General features: G+C 43.0%; 1 protein-coding gene and 1 long non-coding RNA gene across 2 annotated transcripts in view; one reads left to right on the top strand and one right to left on the bottom strand.

Moving 5' to 3' along the window:
• Positions 1 to 26,324, bottom strand: part of LOC110550052 (T cell receptor alpha chain MC.7.G5-like) — a 521,238-nt gene that overhangs the window by 105,964 nt on the left and 388,950 nt on the right. The gene's annotated exons all lie outside the window — the stretch shown is intronic.
• Positions 8,183 to 26,324, top strand: part of LOC132656460 (uncharacterized) — a 134,628-nt gene continuing 116,486 nt past the window's right edge. Inside the window, exon 1 of the long non-coding RNA XR_009594216.1 lies at positions 8,183 to 8,338. This is a non-coding gene — a long non-coding RNA (uncharacterized LOC132656460). The remainder of the gene's footprint in view (positions 8,339 to 26,324) is intronic.

Genomic DNA, 26,324 nt, shown 5'->3' on the forward strand with positions numbered 1-26,324 from the left:
GAGTTCATGAGAGACTGTTTTATAAATAATCTGAAATGACCATTGTTGGAAGACTGAAGACAGAACTGGGCTGTAGAAAATGTGGATTATCAACATCTTTCAGTGGAGCTTACTCAAGAGCCCAATTTTAAAAAGCAAAGGCCAATGGATCAAGACCACACACACACACACACACACATACACACACAGTGAGACAGACAGACAGACAGATAGAGACAGAGAGACAGGGAGAGAGGTTTGGAACAATAACATACAGAGAACTTTTTACTGGTGTTCTGTCACGAGTGGGTTTTGGTTGCCTATAGCAACAGAAAAATGGAGAAATCTCCCCACAGAGATTTCTGCAGAGACTGTAACAGTTAACTTATAATGGAATTGCCTTATAATGGAAATGAGGATACACAAGAAGGTCCTGATGGGAGTTATCTTTAGAAGGGAAGTTCTGAAAAATACACATAAGTCATAACATTTGCCAAAAAAGTGAGAAGTCAATGCTTAATACATAGTCAGACTCAACATAGTTTGGAACACATAAATTAGCAATGGAATATTAGTGAGTTCTCAGTTTCAATGAAAAGCTGGGTCTGGATGCCTGTGAGTTCAATTAGGAGACATGAGATGATGCATCTGGTTATCAAGTCTAGTCTAGTAGTTTATAAGATTAAGTTCTGAGGTCATAATACAGGAATATACACATTTTGGTTTTCCTTACTAGTCTCAAATATAACCAGATAATGCTCTGGTCTTATTACTTGGCAGACAGCTGTACATTACATCTTTCAGGGGCGTTGCTAAAGTGTTCCTTTAGAAGATTTGGGAAAGGGTAAGACTAAAGGCAAAACACTGAAAATAAAAAGCCTGAAGCTCCAGCTACTGATTTGAGCACGGAAGGGAGAATAACAGCTAAGAAATAGGAGGCCTTTGGCCCCTTTCCCAGAATTGCCAGGCTAAGACCTTGGCAGAGACTCAACAGGAAACGGAACTCTATTTGCATATCCTTTTATACATGGGAGATTAAAAGCTTCAACCTTGAGTGATCACAGTTTTTGAGAATCATGACAAGGCATTAAAGAAGAGGTGGGGTGTCCCGAGGGAGGTGAGCAGGAGGCCTGCAAGGCAGGTGTGAGGTTGGCAATGACTTTCAATTCCCTTTGATTAATGATGAGTATATTTCATTTAGTTCTTTAAAAAAATACATTCTTATTGGGTCACATAAAGGAATCAGCAGGGCCCGGATCTTTGCTTCCCAAAATCTTGGGAATCTGTCAAAGTCGACTCCTTTTGTCCTATAGCTGAATCCTCTTTCTGTGTGGATGCCTGCATAGCGTGTCACTGAAGGAGTCTTAGAGATAACCAGCTATCAACTCAAGTGTACAGATGAGACTCAAAGAGCTCAGCTGACTTGTCCAAAGTCACGTAGAAAGTTCAAAGTGAGTTCTGCCTCCCACAGAGTGCTTTTTGCTTTCCTTAGCAGGTAGAAGTTTCCTCAGGTCTCAAGTGGCTTCTCTCAGGCCTGTGGTTTGGCACATCTACCCTTCACTATCATCTCCCATCAGAACATGCATTTCTCTGGCAAGACAGTGGCGACTCTGATTCCCTGGCTCTTTCCCCAGTTCTCCTGGACCCGTTCCCTGTGATTCTTTAACGGAAGAATGAACATATTTATCCTTGAGATTCATTTAGGAGAATTTGGCTTTCTTGGCCAAGTAGTAGTGTAAAAACTAACCTTTTGTGGACAACATGGCCAACACAAGGGTGAATGCCACCTTTTAGAGTAATAATTAACTTGATTGTTTTCAAGGACAGAAAAAGCTCTATTCTTAAAAGAGCACATTAAGTAAGACCGGGGATGAGGGGTCCCTGCAACTGTCATGGCAGGTAGGGAAATGATCCAGAGAGAGGTGAGAATGAAAACTCAGTTCTGCCTGATTTAGGCCGGATCAACCTTCTAGCGAGCTTAATAGTGGCTGGTTTGTTGCCAGCAAATTTAAATGCAGTACAATTTGGGGGAAGAATTCCAGGAAACAATAATCCCCATTCCAGGTTTCCAGGCAACAATCCTTCCAACTCCAGGTGCACAATAAATCTTAATGTGTGACTATATAGAAACTCCTTTTCAAAACACACCGACCCACAAAGGTGGGTTCTATAGCTAAAAGGCCTAGAATCTAGTGTGGTCTCTGAAATAGTATAGAGGGCATCAGGCCATAAAATACATGCAGAATCTCCCCTAAGGATGGGTTTTATTAACTGGGAGCTAAAGATAAAGATATAGGGATAGTCAGTCTGGCATAATCATTCTGGGGGATTTGGGTGAGGTTTGGTTTCACAGATAGCAAAAGGTCACCAGGTCATTAACGTTATCAACTCTCATTCTGGATGGAATGCAGGCATTTGATTTTAGCCCTTCCACTGAGGAGACGCCCCTGCATCTTTAAAATTCCTGTTTTCCCCAGTCATCTGTGGGTACCCCACCACAGGGAGGCTCTTCACGAGAGCATTCCTAAAGCTGGACAAGGCCGACCTTCATAAAACTTTAGATCCTTTGTCTAGCTCTTATCCAAGATGTCTTAGCAAGTCTTCTGGAAAACGGTTTATATGAAAAATTTGTTCTTTCTGCTACTCTAGTAAACCAGAGGCATGTGCACTTGGTACAGACAGGGGCCTTAAAAGCCAGTATTTATTTGGGTGATATACCCACCCCTCCAGTGATGGTCTGACCGTTAAAAGCTCCACTATCAATAGCACAGGGAATTAAATTAGAACAGGCTTTGAAAAGAAGACTCTTGATAAGTTATTTTTATGAAAAATTATGATGACAGTACATTTGGATTTGGAAAATGATAATAGTTCTTGGCAAAAAGCCCCATTCCATTCTAGCTCTTTTAGTGTTTCCTGTGTAAAATCCCCTTGCACTGTGGGATATCATCATTGCTGAACAGTTTTGGGATGGTCATCACAGGCACTCCTTATAATAACCCTTTGAACTTACTCTTCCTATTTCATGGACAAAGGATAGACTAAAGGCTTAGAGAAGTTGAACAACCTACTGTAAGGTCCTGGAACTAGTAAGTGAGGAATTGTGATTTCTCTGTTTTATTATTATTATTGTTACTAGTAAAACACACATGCAACTTATGAACAAAATTCTTAAATATGTTCATTTAAGATAAAGGAAACAACTTTCTTAGTCATATTCATATTGTGAAAAAATTAACTTCAACACATTATTATTGACTTTCTGCAGAAAATTAGAGAAGAGATGATCTCAAGGGAGGTAGGAGGTGTCCCTGGACACACTTGCAGATTTTACTTTGCTCTGCCTATTAGGGGAATTTCAGCTCCTTAGTTTCTCTGGGTTCCCAGTCATAAGAGTACAACACACAGCTAAGGCTTCCTGTTTTAAGTTCCTTGGTTTGTAAATACAAGCGATTGTAAGCGTTCTACCCGATGATGATAAATATCCTTTCATGTAAGATGTTTAGTGATTAATCCTCCCTGTCTTATTACTTTTTTATTGCTGTGATACAACACCATGACCAAGGCAACTTGCAAAGGAAAGTATTTAATTTGGGGTTCACTGTTCCAGAAACACACACACACACACACACACACACACACTGTTAAGTGTCTTTAAAATCTCAAAGCTCACCTCTAGTCACACACCTCCTCCAACATGGCCACACCTCCTAATCTTTCCCAAACAGTTTCACCAACTGGGGATCAAACATTCAAATATATGAGTCCATGGGGCCATTCTCATTCAAACCATCATACTTCCTGAAGGGCCAAGTTTGCAAATGTATTCATGTTGCCTTTCTAGAGCTTGGTAACACTAGTTTATACAGAAGATTCCAAAGTTAATCCCACAGAAATTGCCACTAGTTCTCACAGTTCCACCCCAAGAGATTTATCGTACATCTGGACAAAAGGAAACGTTGGTAACACTCATAGGAGGTAGATATCCCTTTCCATCCTATCATCTTAAGATGGTGACTACTTTAAGATGGCGACTCTGTGGTGACAGAGAAACATCACAAAGCAGTCAGTTCAGGCAGATACTAAGTTCTGGAGGCCGAGGGCCTGAAAATGTCACAGATGCACAGGAGACTGTCAGTATCATGGGGGCTGAACAAGAGGCAGTTCTGCCTTCCAACCATATGGTATGGTTCTTTTGATAGAGTCTGCTGAGCCCACGAGGTCTCTGGGAAAGTACTGAGTCCATATTTTGGCCATAATATGGTTTAGCAAGCCATATTTTGATACACACCAAGAAAAGAAGAGCCTCGGTTGTGTGGCGCAGCAGTGTGGAGGAAGGAGCCCGTGCTTGTGTCCTGGCTCAGCTGGTTTCCATGGTGTGGCCTTGGGAAGTCCCCAAACCTCCTCAGTGCTTTGGTTTCTTCATCTGTGAAATAGAGGTAATAACAGCAATGGGTGTCTGGCAGGACTAAACAAATGGAACACACATTGACTTTATGCAGAAGTTCTCCGAGTCTGCAGGCCAGCGTTATTAACCTCATTACTGGCAACTCTGGAGTGACTAATGATTTCCACTTCAAGGGGATTTTTATTTTTAACTTCGTGCTGCTGAAAGTCAAAAAGGTTTTCCTTTTTCCAACTAACAGAAAATGAGGACGACTGATCACAGGAGGTAAGAACCAGAAGAGAGACCTTGGCTGAATCAGGTCCAGCTTCTTCATCCTACAGATGAGTGTGAGAGGAGTGGTAGATTCAGGTTCGGACACGACAGAAGCAGGTTTGGAATAAGCCACAGTCACTGGGGGTTTAACAGCTCTTCATGTGCACCAATTAAATCCTGTCTAATTCTTTGTCCCTCACTTGAGGGAAATTGGCCAGGACTGTGTACCTAGAGAAGGCTGACCAGTGCTGAGTAAATGAACCATCATTCTTATTAAAAACACTTCTAATAATCTGGCTTTTTCTTTACACCATCAGCATATTAGTAAAGTGCTGTCTACTGTGCTTGTGTTGGTTTGGCACAAGCCAGAGTCATCTGAAGCAAGGGGACCTCGATTGAGAAAAATCCTTCGTAAGATCTGGCTGAAGGGCATTTCCTTAGTGATTGATGAGGGATGAGCCCAACCCATTGCAGATGGTGCCTTCCCTGGGATGGTGGTCCTGGGATCTCTAAGAAAGCAGGCTGAGCAAGCCATGGGGAGCAAGCCAGTAAGCAACACCCCTCCATGGCCTCTGCATCAGCTCCTGCCTCCAGGTTCCTGTCCTGTTTGAGTTCCTATCCTGACTTCCTTCAATGATGAACCTATGATGTGGAAGTATAAGCCAAATAAACCCTTTCCTCCCCAACTTGATATTTTACCATGGTGTTTCATGACAACCATAGAAACCCTAACTAAGACAAGTAGCTTGCTTTTATTAAAAAAAAAAAAAAAGACAGAAACAGGAGATTTTTTTTTTTCTCTAAATGAAAGTGAGGGAAAAGCTGGCTGGCAGGCTCTGGTCATTGATCCATTTATTCCTCAGCAGAGTGAGTGAGAGGCCCTGTAGCGAGGGGCAGGGGTTACCCAGGTTGAGATGAGAGAGAGGAGCCCAGCCTTTCTTCTTTCACCTCTTTGTGCTCAGTGTGATGCTGGGTAGTGCAGAAGAATGGGAGGGGGGATGCTAGGGTTTTGAGGTTCTTTAGAAAGAGTCAGAAACCACAGACTGAGCTTTCAACAAGCACTCTGACTTCCTTGAGAGCTTTGTACTCTCACGATATAGAAGAAACTTCTTACTCTTCAAGCCTTGAAGGACTAGTCGGGGGGCTCAGCCTGGGTGGGTAGAAAAAGGTTTTCCAGCTGACTAGCGAGGAGTTCCTTAGCAAGGATGTAGGTTGGAAGCACAGGGAGAGGGTGCTCACAGTGCTTTCTTGTGGCTCTCAGATGTCAGGCTCTGGTAGAGGAAGCTCGAAGCCAGAGGTTGGGAAAGCTGGGTCCTTTCAGATACTAGCTGATGTGTCCGGACAGGAAGGTCACTAACTTTTCATTATTACAAGCTTAGTTAGATAGGCTGGGCTAGGTGGTGATTAAACATCACTTCTGTTTGGCAAGTCTGGTTTGAAATCTAGGATGCTGAACTTGAAGGCTTTTGGTTGATTCTTCCTGCCCCCAAGAGTCCTGTCCCCAGACTGTCTCTTGGATTTCAGTGATACTCTGGTGCCTGCGTGGAGCATTGCATCCTTACATCTAACTTGCTGCAGGAAGAAGCCCCATTTACTCTTTTAGAAGACTGGAACAGTTAACCCTTTACCAACTACGCAGGGTTAAACCTTAGGTGTGATGTAAGCACAGCTGAGGTGTTTGTGCCTGGGGGTGGGGGTGGGAGGGTTGGGGGATGTGCCTTTGATGTGACAGAGCTGTGACCACACGCCCAGACTGTGTGTCCTTGGCATTCCCCTGTGGATGCTAACTTCCTTCTCTTCACCTCTGAGTAGTGACCTGTCAGAGGCCAAGCAGAGATGGAAACAAATTCTGGAGCTTACTGTGTGCCTTGTAGTTTCAGAAGCTCTGGCGCCTCAGGCTGGCTCGAGATTGAATGGACATCACAGCTTTCTCAGTCACCCCAGGGAGACTAGAGTCAGCTTGACTAGGGAGGGGACTACGTCACTTTCTCTGCATCCTTTTTTTTTGTGGTGGACAGGGTGAGCTTGTCAGACAGTAGAATATGGTCATGTAAGGAGGGAGAGAGGCGAGGTGGGGGGGCTCGCAGCACACACCCCAAGCATTCCTCACTTGTAGACAATTTAATTCTGTCTTCTTCCTTCTCACATCCCAACTTCTGATCTCTTCTGGACCTCTTCCGTGCTGCCCGCTCACACTTGTCACCTGACGGTTTGTGTCCGTTAATCAGATTTCATCGTTCAGTCTTAAAGAAAAGACAGTACTTAGTAAGATAAGGGAGAGCCGCAAACCCCCTGTAAGAGTTAATTTTGACAGAGGCATTTAGAAAACAGACAAATGTCAGGCTGTCATGTGGAAGCAGCCCCTGAGGTGTCACCTTCATACTACAGCCTTTTTGAGAAGTGATGGAAAACTGCAACCTCACCTTTTGGAATGCCTTCTCTGAGTCTCTTCTCACCCCACTTCCTCCCTTCTCCCTCTTTTTCTTTCTTTTTCCTTCTCCCCTTCTCATTTTATTCTTCTATATGGACATTACCAGCATGTAACATTTACTTTTAAATTTGAGTTACCATTTATTTCCCCCTCAAATATAAACTCCATGAGCTTCTAAAAGTCATATTCCCAGCACTTTTAAAAAATGTACTCAGCACACAGTAGGCACTTAATAAATTGCTATTGAATGAATGAATGAATGTTGTTACGTCCTATGAAAGCAATTTTAATCTCCAAAAGTCTATAGCTGAGATTGATTTTTCTCTCTTAATGATTTGTTGTCCTAGTGATATATTTATACTGACATTTCTGTTTCTGAGAGTTATAAATACTCATGAGGTTCTGCCCTTAGGCTGGGGAAGGATAATTTAAACCTCCCTATTGTATCCCATGCATACAGGTAAGGAGGAAGCGTCAGACCACTGGATCTGTTAGTCAAACACAGGGCTTGGGAATCTGACCTTACTTTAATTCATATAGCCATTGCATTTGGCTTAACTTCCTTTGTCTTGTCAGCAGGAAGTTTTACAATTGAGTGGGGCATGCTGGGTAAGCACACAGGTCCACGGACTGGTGGCTTCTTCAGGAGCTCTGAAGCACCTCTAGGTCATGTCTCTGAGGGGTCCTTTCCATATTTGTTGATGCTACCCTGCTTTTATGACTCCTAAACATACATGTGCATGTTACTTGGAGTAGCCAAATCTTGAGGTAGTGGTGGGGTACAGGGCTGATAGGAATTACGCACACACTCCTCTCAGTACTGGGGATGGAATGGCCTTTTGTTTAGTAAAATGAGTTATTCTAAGTTTTAATTATGCAAAGGCAGGCTCCTGCAGGCTGTTTGGAAAGTGCAGGTTTCCTTTGTGCAATAAAATAGAAACATTCAAGTTTTCTCTGGCAGCCCAAGACCCACGGTTTGGACACTGGAACTCATCGGTGAAAAGAGTTGGTAAAATGGGAATCTTGCCATCCTCCGATTTCCCATGGCCATCAGCCGGTGTCTAAGGAGTGTGGGAGGGCTGAGGGCTGGCCTCTCAGAGCTGTGTAGCTGGCGTTTGAGAGTGCTGGGCTGCCAGCTCCTCGGAAAATCCTGTCAATAGCGTTTGTTAGTGGACAGATCAGGCTTCGGCAGAGCAGCTCAGAGGACAGAGTGAACACTGGTGTTGTGGCCACAGCGTCAGCCTGACTCTCATGGATTCGTCCCTTCAGTGAGTGTCTAACATGTGCTAGACTTTTCCAAGTGCTGGTGTTAAAGTAAGAATAAAATAGGGAAAATAAAATAAGAATAAAATAAAATAGCAAAGAGGACCTTAACACCAAGTGTCTGTGTTCCGCATCTAGGCAGACATGAAAGACATTCGCGCTTTCAAAGACATTCCTATCGGTAACTGAAGTCTCTGACCAGAAAATTCAGAGCTTTATAATCGTGTCATTTCAATCAATGCTGAGAGAAATGTATTCACCTAAAAAGAAAGAAAGAGGGTGGATTTTGGAGTTTGCTCACCTTGTGAGTATGGAAAAGTTTTCAGCCAGCACACAATGCCAGAGACGCTGCGGTGTGCTTATGACCTGACTCAGAGCAAGGAAGAAATGTATTTCTATTCTTTGCACAGTTTTTCCTGCACAGTAATCCACTACAGTACTTTTGAGCACATTACTTCATCTCTGAATGTGAGAGCTATTGATATCAGATCTTAAGCCCATTCGCTGCCTCTGTCTTAGTGATAAGTGGATGAAAATAAAAAACACAATTTGGACATTTTACCTCAGGGCATGGATGTATATGGGTGGTAAAGATAGCAATTCTGTGGACTTGAAAGAACCCACAGAATTTTACCCAAAGATTGTGAGTCCTATCCCAAGCCTTCATGGCCACCATTTCAGGCCTCTGAGGAGATGAAAAGGCAATGAATCCATGAGAGACATGTAAGATATTACCTTTGACAAGCATCAACAGAAAGAGGCATATGGGATCTTCTCTCATGCTTTGGCCTGGGAGAAAAGCAGGACAGATGGTGAGACACCTTTCATGCTGAAATTGCAACTGGTGTTTTCAAGTAGGAAGGGAAGACAGAATGGTAGCAAGAGTTAGATACCCACCCCCTAACCCCTCTGGTCAAGGAAGGTTGCTAATGCAACCTTTGCAGTAGCAAAGATGATAGGACCGCACACTTGATCTCGGCCATTCTTCAGGCAGGTAAGGCATTTCTTCAGATTAACCCACAGCCCACATCCCAGGACAAGAAGAACCAGCCTCCAAGCCAGATTCAGTTTCTAGGTCCGGTTCTGAGGTAAGCTGTTCAGTCTCTACAAGGCTTAGCACCTCAAGTGTAAAAAAGTGTAATGACCTCATGGGGTTGTCACAAACATAGGTGAGCAGTAAGGAGACAGGAATGGAAGGGAAAACAAAAGGACCATTAACTCTGTTGTCATCAAAAGATGCAGGATGCTAGAGATGGAAGCCATTATTGTTAGACAGGATGAGAGGGCACTCTAAGTATTTGGAGCTGAAGAAACAGAGAGGCTCCTTCTCACTTTCCCAATCTCTCTCTCTCTCTCTCTCTCTCTCTCTCTCTCTCTCTCTCTCTCTCTCAGTACACTCAGAGTCAGGGGGTAAATGGTAAGGAGAAACAATATGTCATCCATAATTGTAAAAGAAATGTCATTTAATTACATCGTAGCCTTAGAACTTTGGGTGTGTAGCTAAATGTTTTGTGACGCTCCAAGAACATTGTTAGAATAAATACAACAATTTTCTTCCTCTCTCTGCCCCACATTGGACTGAAACCCACCCTAGGGCTGCCTATCTGAGCAAAATAGGAATGTACAGACAGGTTAAGAAGAGCTCATCTCCAAGTAAATTATATATTAAAGAAAGCCATGATCTTATTGGACTTCTGTTTACATAGATCTCAATGGCTTTTCAGCTGCTCAGAAGTAACCCTGAAGCAGGCCGCAGTAAATCCTTCTGATGCCTCAATAAGATTGAGGGGAGGCTAGCTGTTGGGATCATCAGTTTCACCTTGGAACTTGCCCTTGAGACCAGAGCCACGGGTGTTTTCTCTGTATCAATCTAGTCTTACAGTGCTAGTTAATTACAATTATCCTTTTATGGGTTATCTGAGGACTCTCCAGGGTGCCTGACAAGCAACACAGTCGCTCTTTGGCCGTGAGATGTCAGCACAATATCATCTGTGACTCTTGAAAGGCAAGGTGTAGAGGGGCCCTGTGAGGACCGAGCCTAGGACACTTGAGTAGAAGTGCTGTCTATAGCTATCATGTTCTCAGACACAGGATGCTTCTTGGTTGCTGAGCCTTGCTGGAGGTGGTTTGTTTGACTGATGGGTCGCTAGCAAGGTTTCCGTGTCTTTCCCCAGAAATAAAATGTGATGATGTTACTATGTTTTTAATTAGATATACATGTTGGAGAGTCTGCTGTGATGTTAACAGCTAATAAAAAGAGGAAGATTCACTGGCACTTCAGATGTAATCAAAAGAAACATCAGAGGAGGAGATCAATATGTGTGCAGTGACTGGGGATGCTGTAATGATTGTTGTGTTTGCTGCAAACTCCCTCTGGGCAAAGCTGGACAAGGATGATTCACCTTTGTGTAAAAGAGCAACCCAGTAAATAAAACATCATCTCCCAATTTGAGCCATTTCCTGATCTTTATTGAGTTTATCTGTCCTCTTCCTCCTCCTTCACCTTCTCTTTCTTTTCCTTCCTTTTTTTCCTTCCTTCCTTCTTTCATCCTCCTTCTGCTCATTCTGCTTCTTCTGATTCTTCTTCTTCTTCTTCTTTTTCTTTTTCTTCTTCTTCATCCCCTATCTTGAGGTAGGCAAAACACTGTAAACTTTTTAGATATATCAACTGGTTGTCCAGTGCCAAACAGTCAACCCTGAAAACATACATAAAAGCAACATTTACAAATAGATATGTAAATACAATAATAACTAATAAAAAAAGAGGCTATGGATTTGAAGGAAAGTAGGGAGGAGTATATGGGAGGATTTGGAGGGAAAAAATGGAAGGGAGAAATGTTGTAATTATAACACAATCTCAAAAAAATTAGATATTGCCACTATATCCCAGTTTATTCCAGACTAAATTTACACTGATTTTATTTTATTTATTTTAATTTCATGTGCATTGGTGTTTTGCCTGCCTTTATGTCTGTGTGAGGGTGTCATATCTTGGAATTACAGTCAGTTGAGAACTGCCTTGTAGGTTCTGGGAATGGGACCTGGGACCTCTGGAAAAGCAGTCAGTGCTCTTAACTATTAAGCCATCTCTGCAGCCCCTTACACTGATTTTAAAAGAGAGGAATGTTTGAATTCTTTGGCTTATCCTTTGGAAGTTAAAAACTGTAATCACTGAAGTCAAACAGGTCAGTCACTAAGAGGAAATAGAGTGCAGGAAAAACTTGGAATCCAATCTTGTGGCAAATAAAAATGCAAGAATGGGGGTCTCAGGCAATGTCTGGTGTGGATCCAGGACCTATATTTCCATGATCGTGTTGAACACAACATCCTAAGTTCTCATCATTTCTCAGTGTTATAGGGACCAGACTGTACTGAAGAAATTTAGGCAGAAATAGCTTAAGTTTGCTTGCCCCCGTGATCATTGCTCCTTCTGTTTAGCACTGTTGTCCTTTATGTGGCCCTAATACCTACTGATCCATGAATTGAGAAGGCCTGTGAGGATGCTCAGGGTGGACACATCATTTGATATTACAGATCACGTCATCAGTATTCACATGATGGGTATAATGGTGCTCACCATCTATAGTTCTTTAGAAGCTGCCAAAGGCAATATCTCTGGATTTAATACTTGATCTTTTCATGTCAGGATGCATAGGTGTTGGTCTGTAAGTCTAGGCATTCTATTATGTATCATGCCCTAAAGATTTACTAATGAATAATAGACATGGTCTCTTGTCTCATTGTGCTTATGTTTGAACACCAAAGCCAATCATTACTCAAATATCTGCATAGTCAATTTTTTCATCACAGCAATGGTGAGTGTTCAGCAGACATGGAAAGAGCATGAGAGTTTGGTTCAAAGGGCAGGTTGTGGTTAGAATGGATGGCAAGGTAGTATGGTGCTGGCAATGAGTCTGTCATCCACTCTTCTTACCAACAGACTGACCTTACTGGACTATGTATATCTGCTTCCTTAGCTTCTTGGCACCTCCTCTGGTTTGGCCAATGAGAGGCAGGAGGAAAGGATAGTGAGGCCCAGATTCCTTTCTTCAGGGCTGGTGTTGGCAGAGGCCGCCTTCCTCCATTGGATGCTATGGCCTTCTTACAGTTGCTGGGTTTAGTAAAAGCTCCTTCCTACTACATTTCAGGCTCACAGTTATTTTACCATCTTTATTTGATTTCTTTGTTTATTTTTAGATATTATTTTTTATTCGTATGAGTGTTTTGGCTGCATATAAGTCTGTGTGCCACATATATCCCTGATGTCCTTGGAGGCCAGAGTTGGCACTGGATCTGGATCTCCTGGAATTGGAGTGACAGGTACTTTTGAGCTGCCATGTGGGTGCTAGGAATTGAACACAAGTCATTTGGTAGAACAGCCACTGATTTTAACCACTGAGCCATCTCTCCAGCTTCATTTGTGTGGTTTCTTACACCCCTGCTGTCTTAGTTAGGGTTTCTATTATGGTGAAGAGATACTATGACCACAGCAACTCTTATAGAGAAAAAGTTTTAATTAGGGCTGGCTTACAGATCAGAGGTTTAATACATTATCATCATGGCTGGAAGTATGGTGGCATGCAGGTACACATGGCGCTAGAGAAAGAGATGAGGAGTTCTACATCTTGATCTGCAGGCAACAGGAAGATACAGTGCCATACTGGGCCTAGTTGGAGTATATAAGACCTCAACACTCACCCCCAGTGACACCTCCTCTAACAAGGCCACACCTACTCCAACAAGGTCATACCTTCTAATAGCGCCACTCCCTGTGGACTGATGGGGACCATTTTCTTTCAAACTACCACACCTGCTGTGATAATTTTCTATTGCTAAGATGGTTTAAAACAACAGAAATTTTTGTCTATTTCTGGAGCCTAAGTATCTGAAGTCAGGGTATTAGTAGGGTTACGATCCTCATGAAACTGGTAAGGAACACTTTTGTGCCTCTTGCCTCCAGTCTTCATATGTTTTTTTTTCAGTGTGTGACACAAATGGCTTTTAGTTCCCAACAGGGCCCTTTTTCCCCCAAGACCACCAAGAGTCTGAGTTCCATTGCATGGAACTGGTCTTTGGAATTTCTCCAGACTCTCCCATTCTGTTCTGTTTTCAGAACTCTGAAGTTTTTCTAGCCTGCATCTCCAAAGTCTTCTATATTCTTCCTAACCAGTTCCAAAGGCATATGAGAAACATGAAAAGGATAAACAGAAATGAACAATGTCTCCACTTTATGATACCAATCTCTGTATTTGATTGTCTTATTGTTCTGACCAAACACCAAACCAAACCTGTTGGGGGTTGGTGAGGCTTGCATTTTGATGATAATTACTGGCCCTTAGATCTGGTTACTGCCCTATCCTTGTTGTGTAAACCTGCCTAAGATATTATTCCTGATTGGTTGATTAAAAGGCTTAAAACCTGGGCAGGGCAGAATGGGGTAGGCATGGTTAAGGCTCCTAGGCTTTGGGAAGAGGAGAATCGTGGGAAGAAGGGACAGACAGGAAGAGAGGAGGAAGAAGAATGCTAGGATGGGTTAGCTTGGAGAAGGAAGCACATGGGCCCAGAGGAAGGGCTCCGAGGATGGCGTGGATGAAGAAATTTACCCAGGTGAAGGATAAGCAAGTATTTATAGAATTATGGATGGGATATAGGCCAAATAGGAATGGTTAAGGCAGATGGCATTAGATGGAGGCTGGGAGGTGGATGGTGAGGTTATTGAGATAGTGTAGGTGGAAATATCTGCCCAGCCCAAGGTAATTAAGTTAATTATAAAATCTAACAGGTCTCTGTGTCTTACTAGTCGTGATAGTGGGTTAAATAATACTGCTGAATTAATAATAGGGCTAATAATAAACATATAGCCCGACACCACTTTTATTAACAACAATACAAACCAAAACAAATACTTAACAAGAAGCAAGGGAAGAAGGATTTGTTTTGGTCTGTAGTTTGAGGGAACAGCTTGTCACAGTGAGAAAGACATGGCAACAGGATTTTTCTCATTTCTGGTGGTTGGGAGGCAGACAAAAGAGGGTGACAGTGTTCACCCTCTTTCAGTGAGAGACCTTAATCCATGTGATGGTACTACCCATATTCAGAGTTAATATCGCTTTTTCAGTTCATCCTCTCTGGAAGTGCCTTTTGTGCACCCAGATGTGTGTCTCCTAGGTGACTCAAAACAATGTCAAGTTGTCAGTGAAGATCAGCCATCTCATCAGGTCTTCTGATTGTGGCTCTGGAATCAGGCCATGATATCCTAGGTCCTTCCGTTTCCTCCTGCCTTCCTAGGCAGAGCAGGGTTAAAAAGGAGCTGCTGATATTTGTGTGTAACCTGTCATAGGTTTGTCTTGTTTTTCTATTAGTGTAAGCTGTGAACATGTTGTGGTTAATACATCATTTTCAGAGCCAGAGTGCTCCCTGTGAGCAGCAGACAAATCAACCAATAGATGAGAGGATGTCGGGGGAAGATATACTACATTGTCTTCTTTGATAATAGAAGGGTGAAAGAAGGATTTGAGGGCGAAGGGAACTTAGTAAGCCTTTAATCCCCCATTCAGCCTTCACTTCTCTGAAATCTCAGTCAGGGCTTTGTTACATGTTTTAAAACTGAATTCCTTGAACCCTTACCCCATTTTTCATTAAATTTAAATTAGCTTTTAATGACATTTTAAATATATATGTATTTCTGGTGTAGTAGGTGATGCTTGAAACATGCTTACATTGTTTATTTTTAAGTGAGGTTAAACATATCTCCTGAAACACTTATTATTTGTTGCAGTGAAAACAATGAGACTCCTTTGTGCTGTTTTGAAATATGAAGCAGATAATTGCTATCCACAGGTCCTCCACTGTGCAGCTGAGCTTCTTACTTCTGTCTAACCACAACCTGGAGCCAGTTAATCAGCCTTTCTTCTTCCCTTCTTATTCCCACCAACTTCAATGAGATCAGGTCTGAGATTCTGGGTGAGTGGGATCAGAGTGCTTGTCTTTCTGTGTCTGGTATGTTTCATTTAATTTGCACAGACTGATGAGTTGTAGGCTGACCTACCTCGGTTCACACAAGTCTCAGACTAGTCTGGAAGAGATTTCCTCACCGCCTACCCCAGTTTTCAAGCAGAAGTTGTGCTGTTCTGGAAACAGCCGATTTAGATTTACAGCAGCTGGATCTGCATCTGGCTCTATCACTTATTTGCAAGTCTTGTATCACCAGACTTCAGCTTTCAGGACAGTTAAAGGGGAACAATTCTGTTCCACATGGGTGTTGACAGAATTACAGCCGTGACCTACAGTTTGATTTGTGTTAGGGACTAGCTGTCTGGTACAGAAGGAGCAGGCTTATACTGTGACCTGGAGGCAGAGCAGCAGCACTGAGGACACAGTAGTGGCACAGTAGTGACATGTTTTCTTCATTTCGGGGACTACAGGGGTCTTTGGAGAGACATGGCTGGCCTAATCTCTGCCTTTACCAAGAAATGAAAGGTGCAGAATTTTCCATCGCAAATATTTACATCTTCTAAAAGGAACAAATGTATAAATGTATCTAGCACTTACTATTCAGAAAAAGTTCTGGCTTGATTTCTGAATGTAAAAAAAAAATGCTGCTGGGGGAGTCGTTGATAATCTTGCTCAGCTATGGGCCCTGCTGCAGTAGTGGCAAGTTGTTGGGGTAACCAACTTTCTGACTAGATTTGATACTCCACAGGTGAGACTTCGAGTTTGATATGAAAGCTTAGGCAAAAGCCCATGACGAGGGAGGTCATGTGCCCCAAGTGTGGAGGCTACCAGTGTTATTTTGCTAAATAGAAATGAAGTGCCTGTCATATTGGTTTCTCAGTAACTGTGTCTCTGCCTGTAGGGACTATAGTTTTGCTGCTGTCAGTTTTGGTCCAGGCCAGAGAAACTTCTTTTTGTAATGGTCATTGTGACTTCAGAGTTTAGAGGAAAAAAATGCTGTTGAATACCCTGTCGTAAAAGGGATATCTACAATTCCTCCAAGGCTCGGGGAACATCACGGAAGGAGTATAACAACCAGAGAAAATGGGCATGAGGGAGCAATGTGGAACACTGACTTATGGGCATGACATGGATATTGCACTACTGAATTCACAGCAAATATAAACACTTGCACAATATCTGTACAAGACTAGGTCTGTTGGTGCCCTCTCATGGAGAGTGGAGGGGCTCATAGCATCCCCACATACTCTGTAGGTTTATCCACAGATAACAGGTGATGGAGGATGGAAAGACATTTTATTCAGTGGTGTAGCAACTGGTAAGGTGCATACAGTTCTGTAAACAAACTCGTTCCTGCCCCTGTAAGCAACCCTAATGAAACTTATTGGGATATTCAGAAAAAATAGAAGTGGGGCTAGTTGGGAAGAGGGGACTAATGGGACAGAGAAGAATACAAAATACGGCAATACGGGTGAATATGATCAAAACACATTATATACACATATAAAATGTCATTATGAACTGTATCATTGTATGTAATATATGCTAATAAAGGCACTTTAAAAAAGGGAAATTGAACAATGTTAGAATGTTAAGAGACTGAGGCATCAGTGTAGATTATAGAGCTATTTTTCTTTTCAGTCTTCCCATACATTCTGCCCAAGGATAATTTCCTTATAGTCACATGGAAGCCATTTGGAAGGCACCTACTGACTTGTTTAGTGGCTCAGTCTTAGGCTGGGTCTGTGGCACAGACAGTGTTTCTGGCTTTCCTGGCAAATTACAGCCTTGTGATTTTGAGGTTCCAAGATGGCTCTTACTTATACTGCAGGGCAGCAGGAGGGCAAATGGGAAGATGCCCTGTATGGCTTTCTCTAAGAACTGAGAGGTTCTGCTTCTGGGGCCATCTTTTGGTCCCTATTCCTTCTCTTTTATCAACTCTTCCTCATTTTTTTCTTCCCCACCACCATCTCCTCTACTTCCTCTCGATCCTCCTCCTCCTTATATTTTACATTTCAGAGACTGACTAAATGCTTCTGGCTTGCTTGCAGACTGTGTTTAGCCAGGGTTCTTTAGAGTAATAGAATTTATAGAATGAATCTTCCTCTCTCCCTCCCTCTTTATCTCTGTCTGTCTTTCTGTCTCTGTATCTGTCTCACATATATGATATGTATATGAGACAGTATATATATACATATATATATAACACATATCTATGTACATATATATGATTTATTAGAATGACTTTCAGGCTGCAGTCTAGTTAATCCAACAATGGCTGGTTATGAACAGAACATCCAAAAATCCAGCAGTTGCTCCATCCATGAGGCTGGCTGTCTCAGCTGGTCTTCTTTGGAATCCCAAAGAAGTAGCCTCTAATGCCAGTGAAGGAATAGACTTGCTAGTAAGGTGAAAGCAAATAGGCAAAGAACAAAAGCTTCCTTCTTCCATATTCTTCCTTATATAGGCTTCCAGCAGGAGGTGTGTTTAAGATTAGGGGTGGGTTTTCCAAACTCAAATGACCTGGATTAAAGGTGTGTCTTCCCAAATTGAGATTCAGATTAAAGATGTATCTTTTCCCAGCTCAAAGGATCTGGATTAAGGGCAAGTCTTCCTACCTCAAAGATCCAGATTAAAAGTGTACCTTCTTACTTGAAACGAAGGAAAAATCCTTCCCAGATGTACCCTCCATACTTGAGTGTTAATTCCAGATGTAGTCAAGTTGACAACCAAGAGTAGCCATCAAACAAATAAGAGAAAATGCCTGAATCAGCAGGTTTTCTGTCCCCAGAAGTAACTTCTCTGGTAGTACAATCTGGGGCTCTTTCCTTTCTATTGCAAACATCTCCTTCAGAGAGAAAAGCTGAATTTGTTAGAGGAGATGTTGATAGTTAGTTTCTGACTGCTATGAATGCTTCTTTGGCCACTATTTGAGAGAGCCTTTATTTTTTATTGCAATTTATCTATCCACTTTGGATTTATTATTTATAAACCAAGGCAGCTGTTTCCTTGGAAGAGAGATAGGTTTTTTTTTTGCCAAAATGCCAATTGCCCATCAGACACAAATCCATAGCTGTAGTTTGGAATTTAACAGAGAACATTATTGCATTAGATTCGTTTTTAGCAGCAGCTAAGTGCTTACAACAGTATTCTGCCCATATCAAGTGTCCTAGAAATGTTATGGACTAAAGAAAATACAAAACCAAACAAACATAATGGAGAGATGAATCAGCAGAACAGGCATGAAGATTAAAGGAGAAAAATCAAATCTACAGCACAGGAAGACTTAGCACAGTTGCACAGAGTTGTCCTCTAAAGAACAAAGCAGAACAAACTAGACACGAAAAGGACTAGGGTAGCTTAGATAGCAACAGGGAAGTGGAGAGAAGCTGATGTAGCAGTTAGCACATTGATCATGCTTTGATCCCATCCTGGGGGACCTGAGAATTTTAAGAGTTACTAAAGCCTGAGTGCTACTTTTTGAGAGCCTCCTGACTTAGTCACTCTGCGGCAGGATTTTGGGAATCAAGATTTAAAAAAAAAAAAATCTTTCCAGGGGCTGGGTAGATGGCTCTGTGGTTAAGAGCATTTCTTATTCTTCCAAAGGACCTGAGTTCAGTTCTTACCATCCACCTGGGCTCATCATCACTTGTATCTCTATCTCCAGGGGATCTGATGCCCTCTTCTGGCCTCTGTGGACACCACACACAGAATCTGATATATTCTCTCTTAAAAAAAAAACATAAATACCTTTTCAAGCTGCACTCATGAAATATAAACAATATGGTTGCCTAAATAAGACCGCTTGACATATCGATGTGAATGGTGAAAATTTCATGAGGTCTAATCCTAGATGAAGTGATACAGCTTTTCAGTGACTTCTGGGGGACGGAGAATCAGCTTTCTCCAGGGACAAGCTCTTAGATAGTGTTCAGCCCTAAACACATGTACACATGAATGACGCCAAATTACACTAAATGTACTCAGTTCTAAAGTTCCTGGCCCCTGGGAAAAGACCATAGGCTCAATCCAATTATAATTAACAGATTTATTGATTGCTGAGAGCAGGACAACAATCTCCAAGCCAAACTTGAAATTGCCGTGAGAAGGACCAGGGGAGGATTTTAAAGGTGAAAACACAACAAGACCTTGAGTATTTGCACAAGCAAGCCAAGGCTGTTCTGCTCTGCCAAGATTAGGTAATCAAGGGGACCTGGATGTCAGTATAATCAGGTTACAGAAGCCACAAAGCAGTTAGTCTTCACATAACAAGTAGATGGTCATGGCTGTATGTTTCTGGGTGGGGGTCACTGAGTCAGTATTCCTGGGAACTTATCATCTAGAGGCTGGCAGCAGAGACAGATGGCTAGTTAGGACCCAGATGGATGCCTAGCATAAAACGGAGCTTTGGGTTTTTGTTTTTAGCTATCACAGTGTGTGGGTCTATGTATGCATGTGTGTGTATACATATATGTATACACATACATGCATAAATGTGTAAACAGTAATAATTAGAGTTCACCTATTTCAGAGGGAGTGAGAGAGATGCAGGAGGGGCTAGAGTTTAACCCCTCCTGTTTTACGAAACACCAGATTACTCCAGTGTTTCATAAGCCAAGGTTGAGCTGCAGACAGTAAATGCTTATTACAGTGTTGTGTCCAGGGGATAAGGCAAGAGTGCCCCCTTTGACCAGGAAGGCTGCTGTGAAATCACAGGCTGTCAGGGTCTGTTCTTTGTCCTCTCTCCTAAACAGTGTGGGTCCTCAGTAAGGCTTCTGCCTGGTTCTGGTCTCTTACAAACAGAAGGCACGAGGCACTGATATGTCCCCTGAGCTTCCACAGCAGTGCTGGGTAGTCATGAGTGCTTAGTATTTCCCATGGACCTAGGTATATCCTGGTCTTATGAGGCTAAGCCCATGTTCTTAATTCATTCTGCTAATCCAGCCTTGGCCTTCCATATCTAAACTTTGTTCCACCAAAGTCTTTTCTGAAAGTTAGATTTCAGCCCCATGGAAGCCTTTAGCTGGTGCTTGCCAGTGGGTAACACAAGCCTGTGTAAGATGAAAGAGCCCATAGCCCACAGACCCAGCTAGAGTGGTAGTCAACTTTCAACTTTGTGCCCACATTCCTCCTTCAGTGTCTCCCTCCTCTCTTTGTCCCCCCTTCCCTTTCAGGCCATTAGCAGATCATTGTTATCCAAAGATCTTTGCCATAAAGAATGGCGTGTTTGGTTCTCCCCATGTGATGGCTATTCTTGGCTGTCAACTTGACTGTATCTGGAATGAAGTACAATCCAGAAGTGGCAGACACACATGATCCAGATCTGGAGGCGGGAAGATCTACCTTCAATCTGGGCCACACCTTCTTCTGGGAGCCTATGTAAGGACATGGAACAGGGAAGGGTTTGCTTTTTGTCTGCCTTTCCTTGTCCTGGCCTTGCTAGCACACCCATTCCTTCACTGGCATCGGTGCCTGTTTCTTTGAGATTTCAGTATATACAGAAGACCAGCTGAGACAGCCTTGTGGGTCTGAGCAACTAACTAGATTCTTGGGCTTTCCATTCACAGCCATTGTTGGATTAGTTGGAGAGCAGCCTGTAAGTTATTCCAATACACTCTATATAGAATAGAAGTGAAGTCCTTCTCTTAACAAATATTTATTTTCATCTTATGTGTGTGAGTGTTTTGCCTCTATGTATGTTTATGCACTCTGTGTACCCAGTGCCCGTGGAAGTCCAAGAGGGCGTTGGATTCCTTTGAACTGGAGTCACAGATGGCAGTGAGCACCATGTGGATGCTGGAAATTGAACTTGGGTCCTCCAGAAGAACAGCCAGTGCTCTTAGCTGCTGAGCCTGGAATGAGAACTTGTCCAGCCTGGAAAGAGAAGTGTTTTCTGCCTCTGGAAATCCTCTTTGTTTTCCCTGCTTGCTGGAAGCCTGAGGAACCTGGTGAACTTCAGACAGAACCCAGAGAGACAATAGAAGCTTTCATGTTGCTGGTAGATGAAAAATAAGTTTGTATGGATTGAAGACCAGCTGTTAAAAACAAAGAAGACAAGTAATTTTGTATTTCTGTCCAATAATATCCTAAAAGAGAGGTAAAGCTGGAAAAACTTGGGTTAGAAGCATATGGCCAATTACGTTTTATAGGATCTGAATGGACCCTTTCTCTTTGAAGTGTTCTCTGAATACGAGGAAAGGCTCCCAGTTCAAGGTTGAGAAGTTAAGGCATCAGGAGCTGGAACCAGCTGGTCACAGCCCACTCATCAACAGGAGCAGAGAATGATGAATGAATGTGTGATGCTGCTCAGCTGCCCTTCTCTACTATATACAGTCTAGGATTTCCTGCCCAGGGAATGGTGCCACCCATAGTGGATGGGTCTTCCCACAATGCAATCAAGGTAAGTCCTCCACAGACATGCCCAGAGGCTTTACTTTCAGGCCATTCTAGATTCTGTCAAGTTGCCACTCAACACCAACCATCATAACAATGAACACTTTCCCCCTCTGTTGCTGGTGAAACTTAAATAAAAGTAGAATGTGGCTGCTCTAGTATTTGTAGGAAGCTCACATTTTGTAGCTAAGATTATGCAGCTGTCTCTCAGAACCCCAGGAAACTCCCCCCACTTTATCTTCCATGGGGGGAAACAAATACCAACTCTCTTTTCAATCAAAAGGAAAGGAGAAAGCTGTAGAACCCCTTTTGGGTCCTTCCTCACTTGCCACAAATGGGATAGAATGGCTAAGCTTGTCTTCTGGGTAGAGCTTCAGATGTCAGCCTGGGAAGACAGATGTGGAAAGAATTTGCTCCCTTCTCCTCGTCACAGGTGTTGGTGGTTCTGACCCTTCATGCTCATGGTTCCCAACGCCACCGAGAAACATTTGTATCATGCATGGTCCCACATCATTCTCAGCTCTTAGGCTCTGTCTGAGACAAATGTAGCCTGGATTTTTCAATTAGTTTTATTACAGGTTGAAAGGAAAAAGGAATGAGGCTGAAAGAATGGCAAAACAGAGTTAGAGCTAACTGAGGAAATAATGGGAGAAAACCACAAAATCCCTGTGGGGACTTTTGTGAAGGCAGATGTGCAGGAAAATAAAGTGGTGCCTCCAAGGGTAGCCTTGGGGCTAGATGAAGAGAGTTTCAAAACTAATTTAGGTGGGACAGTTGGTATTCAAGTGGCAACCTGTATTAGAGCAGGCAGGTCAGGTCATCACAAGTGTCCTTGTCATATCCCAAGAGCCTCAGTCACTGCATCTGCTGCTGTCCCATTGTCATGACCTGTGTACCCCAGGTGCTCTGGCAGAGTCTGAGGGATTTGCAGGGAATTTTGATGGTAGGTAGAGACAGGTACAGAGACAATGACAGGTATACACAATTCTTTGTAACATTCAACACAATTAGAGCTGTCATATACAAGAGTGATGGTTTTATGATTACCATTATCCTGCTATGCTAGTGCCTAGTTTTGAATGCACATGCTGTTATATACATCATGTAGATGACAAGTTAAAGGGCTCTTAACATTGAGCTGTGTAATGAATGCTCAGCATGAGTGAATGAAAAGATTATTGAATGGGAATGCAAACTGTCCTTTTGGCTTTAATTGCAAAGCAGTCTGAGAGTCCAGGCAGCTGCTTGACTGAGTAGTGACTGTACTTGGGAAACTACCAGAAGAGGGCAAAGGAAATGCCTCATGGCTGCTTTTGCATGATGGACGATCCTGGCATCCAACAATATTGTGAGGGAAACCTCAGTCCATGACAAAGCACACAGCATCAGTTTACCAATGCGGTATCCAGGCTGTGGTGGGCATCAGAGAGGTACATAGGGGATGATACATGCCAAGGAGACAGACCAGAAGAGCCCAGGGAAATAGAACTTTTGTAAGGCTCAAACGACAATGGTTCCTTCAGAACACCTTATTTTTAAAACTTTGTCAGCTCAGTTTCCAGATCAGTGACCCAGAGGGTGAACTGAGAATCATAGTTCCAGGATGCCAGCATTTCTGTTGCCTTGATTCACCAATGTGCTGTGTCTGAGCTCACCTGCAATATAGCCGGGTGCTCTGCTGGGCGGCATACCAAAGGCACAGCACACCACCACTGTTGGTGCAGAGGACACCTTATAAATATTTATTATATAAATATAAAGAAGTAAATATCACAGCACAAACTGCTTATATATGGATAGGTACAGAAGGGACAGGAGTGGGAAAATAAAATAAAACTCACAATTCAAAATTGCAGCTAAGAAATGTTCATTTTTGCAATATAGCTAAATGCCCTGACACTGGCAGAGATTAAATCTTGACCTTCAGATACATGGAGGCTAATGACAAACTTTCTTTACGGCAACCAAGGTGGAAGAACCTTCGCCTCTGCGCGTAACATGTGGGAGCTGTTCAAAGGGACACAGCTGACAATCAGGGTCCTCAGTTCACACAGACTGATCAAGGGCAAAAGACTTCTCAGTTTGTATCTAGACAATCCAGTAGAATTTGGGCTCTTGAGGTATGTGAGAACTAACTGATTAGTTAGTACAAGAGAACACGAGAGTGACCGGGACCAGAATTCGGAGGAAGTGACGTTGCTGTGCTTAGAACTTCCAGGAGACATCTTTCCTGGTCCAGGGAGTTTTCCTTTCTGGCTTTCTCTGTGGCCGCCAGGTCCTCCGAGTCAAGGAGCAGCACCCTGTGGCTGAGCTGAATTGTTGCTCTGCTGAAGCAGGAGAGTTTAAAGGAAGCCTAATGTTGTTTCCTTTTGTCTTTTTGCTTTGGAGTAGAGCATAGATGTGAGTGGACGGTCTAAGGAGCGAGTCATCTTTGTTGCTACACACCAGCTCACGGGATCGCATGCAGGAATGTAGGTGGTTTGTTAAGAGCTTTGCGGAGCTTTCCTTTCCCACAAGGGACCATACTAGCTCAGTTCAGCCTTTGAAGCTTGAGGAGCATTCACCTCATGCCAATGTGTTCGCCCAGTTGAGATTGTTCATTTAGAAAAACACAAGAACGGGGCGTTATTTCTCTACATAAAACATCTTCGTGCTTTGCCTGTGCCCCGGTGATCCCCAAAGTGGAAATTCGGTTCAGACCGTGAACTCAATATGCATACATTAAAGGCTTACTAGTAACTCACTATGGAAACTGAAGGTGGAAGAGCAACGCATCCTGCCTGGATGGGTTTATAGACTGGGGGTGTAGGGGGGGAGGACAGATGAAGGATATAGCTAAACAATCATGGCATGAGAGAAAACACGTGAAATAAGCCAAGACAGGCAGGTGCTTATGTAGTGCTGTTGGAGAATGCTGTCCTTAGAAGGGAGTTTTACATTGGGAATATAAATTCACGAGAGCCACGATCAACATCTGTGAAATTTAGTGCTGCGAGAATGAATGAGATCCCCCAGGAAGAGACAGAGAAGCGGGGCCCAGTAGGAGAGAGCCCTGGGTACTTTGGAAACTCCATAGTAGGGTAAAGGAAGGGAACTGACATGAAGAGGCCTGTGACGGGAAGATCTGTAAGGGAGACATCAGAGGCTAGGCACAGAAAGCATTTCACAGAGGAACAGGTGGTCCACGGCTGGGAGTGCTGTGCACACCGGCACTGCTCGTGGGTTGGCCTTAGGACTGTCTCTCTTATTTTAAGCCAAGTCATGAGGGCAAGTCAGTCTGTTTTGCTCCTGTGGTATACCCAATGCTGGCACAGTATTTTGGCACAGGACAGAATGCAAGATACAACAGTTACAACAACAAAAACAAACAACAACCCTCCTCCTCCACCATCAACAACAAGAAACCAGAAAAAAAAGCCAATTTCAGGTCTTTATAACTTATCCAATAGCGTTTGCAGGCTCCTGGTTTGGAGTTGAGTCTCCACAAAGAACTTCAGAGGCCTGCACATCACTAGACGGTCTTTGATCTAGATGCACAGAAATGAGCAAACACGAGTAATTTGTCTGCCTGGTTCTCCTACAGTCCTTTGAGGACTTAGTGCTTGCCACTAAATTCTCATGAGACATTAGTTGTGTCACTACAAAAAAAAAAAAAAGATTCCTTGATGCCAATCCTGGCTTAAGTAGGTACTCGCAGTTGTGGTTTTAATATAGAAATCATGAGTATTATAGAAATCCTGGCTTAAGTAGGTACGCGCAGTTGTGGTTTTAATAGAGAAATCATGAGTATTCATGGACATTGTTAATACTCATTTTTTTGTCAAAATGGCTCGACCACAGGCTTAATTTTTAATTGTGCAACTACTATTTCCATCCAATTGAGCTGAATTGTTGCTCTGCTGAAGCAGGAGAGTTTAAAGGAAGGATGGTGATACATGAAGAAGAATTTGCCAATTGTTGCCTAGAGCGTTCTAAGAAAACGACAATCGCATCAAGCTCCTTTCCAGTCAACATGGGGACAATACGCCTGGGTGGAGTCAGAGGCACAGAGCTGTCGTTGTTATCCTGAAGAATTTGATTTTCCTTCCATGTAGGAGCCTTATGAACGCCTCCCAGTGCTCTGTATCTTGCTGAACCTTCTGTGGGAAGGGTATTGGTCTCTAACCTGTTGCTTTTCGAGTTTGGCCATTCATTGAATGTGAATGGTCGTGGTTAACATGTCACAGGGGAAGCCACTCCGGCTCTTGCCAGCTCTTCTCTAGCTTGCTCCTTCAGCCGTGAGAACAGTGTGTCCCAAGCAGTGGGTTACCTTTCCACCTGGGGTTTGAAATACCCAGGGAAGGCGCCTTAACTCCTAGCCACCAATTTGTGGGGAAAGCGAACAGAAAATGTTCAAACTGTTGAGGTTGAGGCATTGGTAACTTCTCAGAGTTTTCTCAGGCAGGGAGGAAAATGTGGAAGGCTGATAAATATGGATGCTGGCTCCTTCAGAGGTCTTACAGACATGGCTCCAGAGCGGCAGGAAGGAGGGTCCAGTGACTCAGTTTACAGCTGACCATTTTCATAGCTCACAGGGAGAATGCTTTGCTCTGACCAAATACAGCTCCCGGAAAAGAAACAATTCAATCTAGGCCAGATGAAGAC

The sequence above is a fragment of the Meriones unguiculatus genome, chromosome 9, assembly GCF_030254825.1.
Source record: "Meriones unguiculatus strain TT.TT164.6M chromosome 9, Bangor_MerUng_6.1, whole genome shotgun sequence".
NCBI lineage: Eukaryota > Metazoa > Chordata > Mammalia > Rodentia > Muridae > Meriones > Meriones unguiculatus.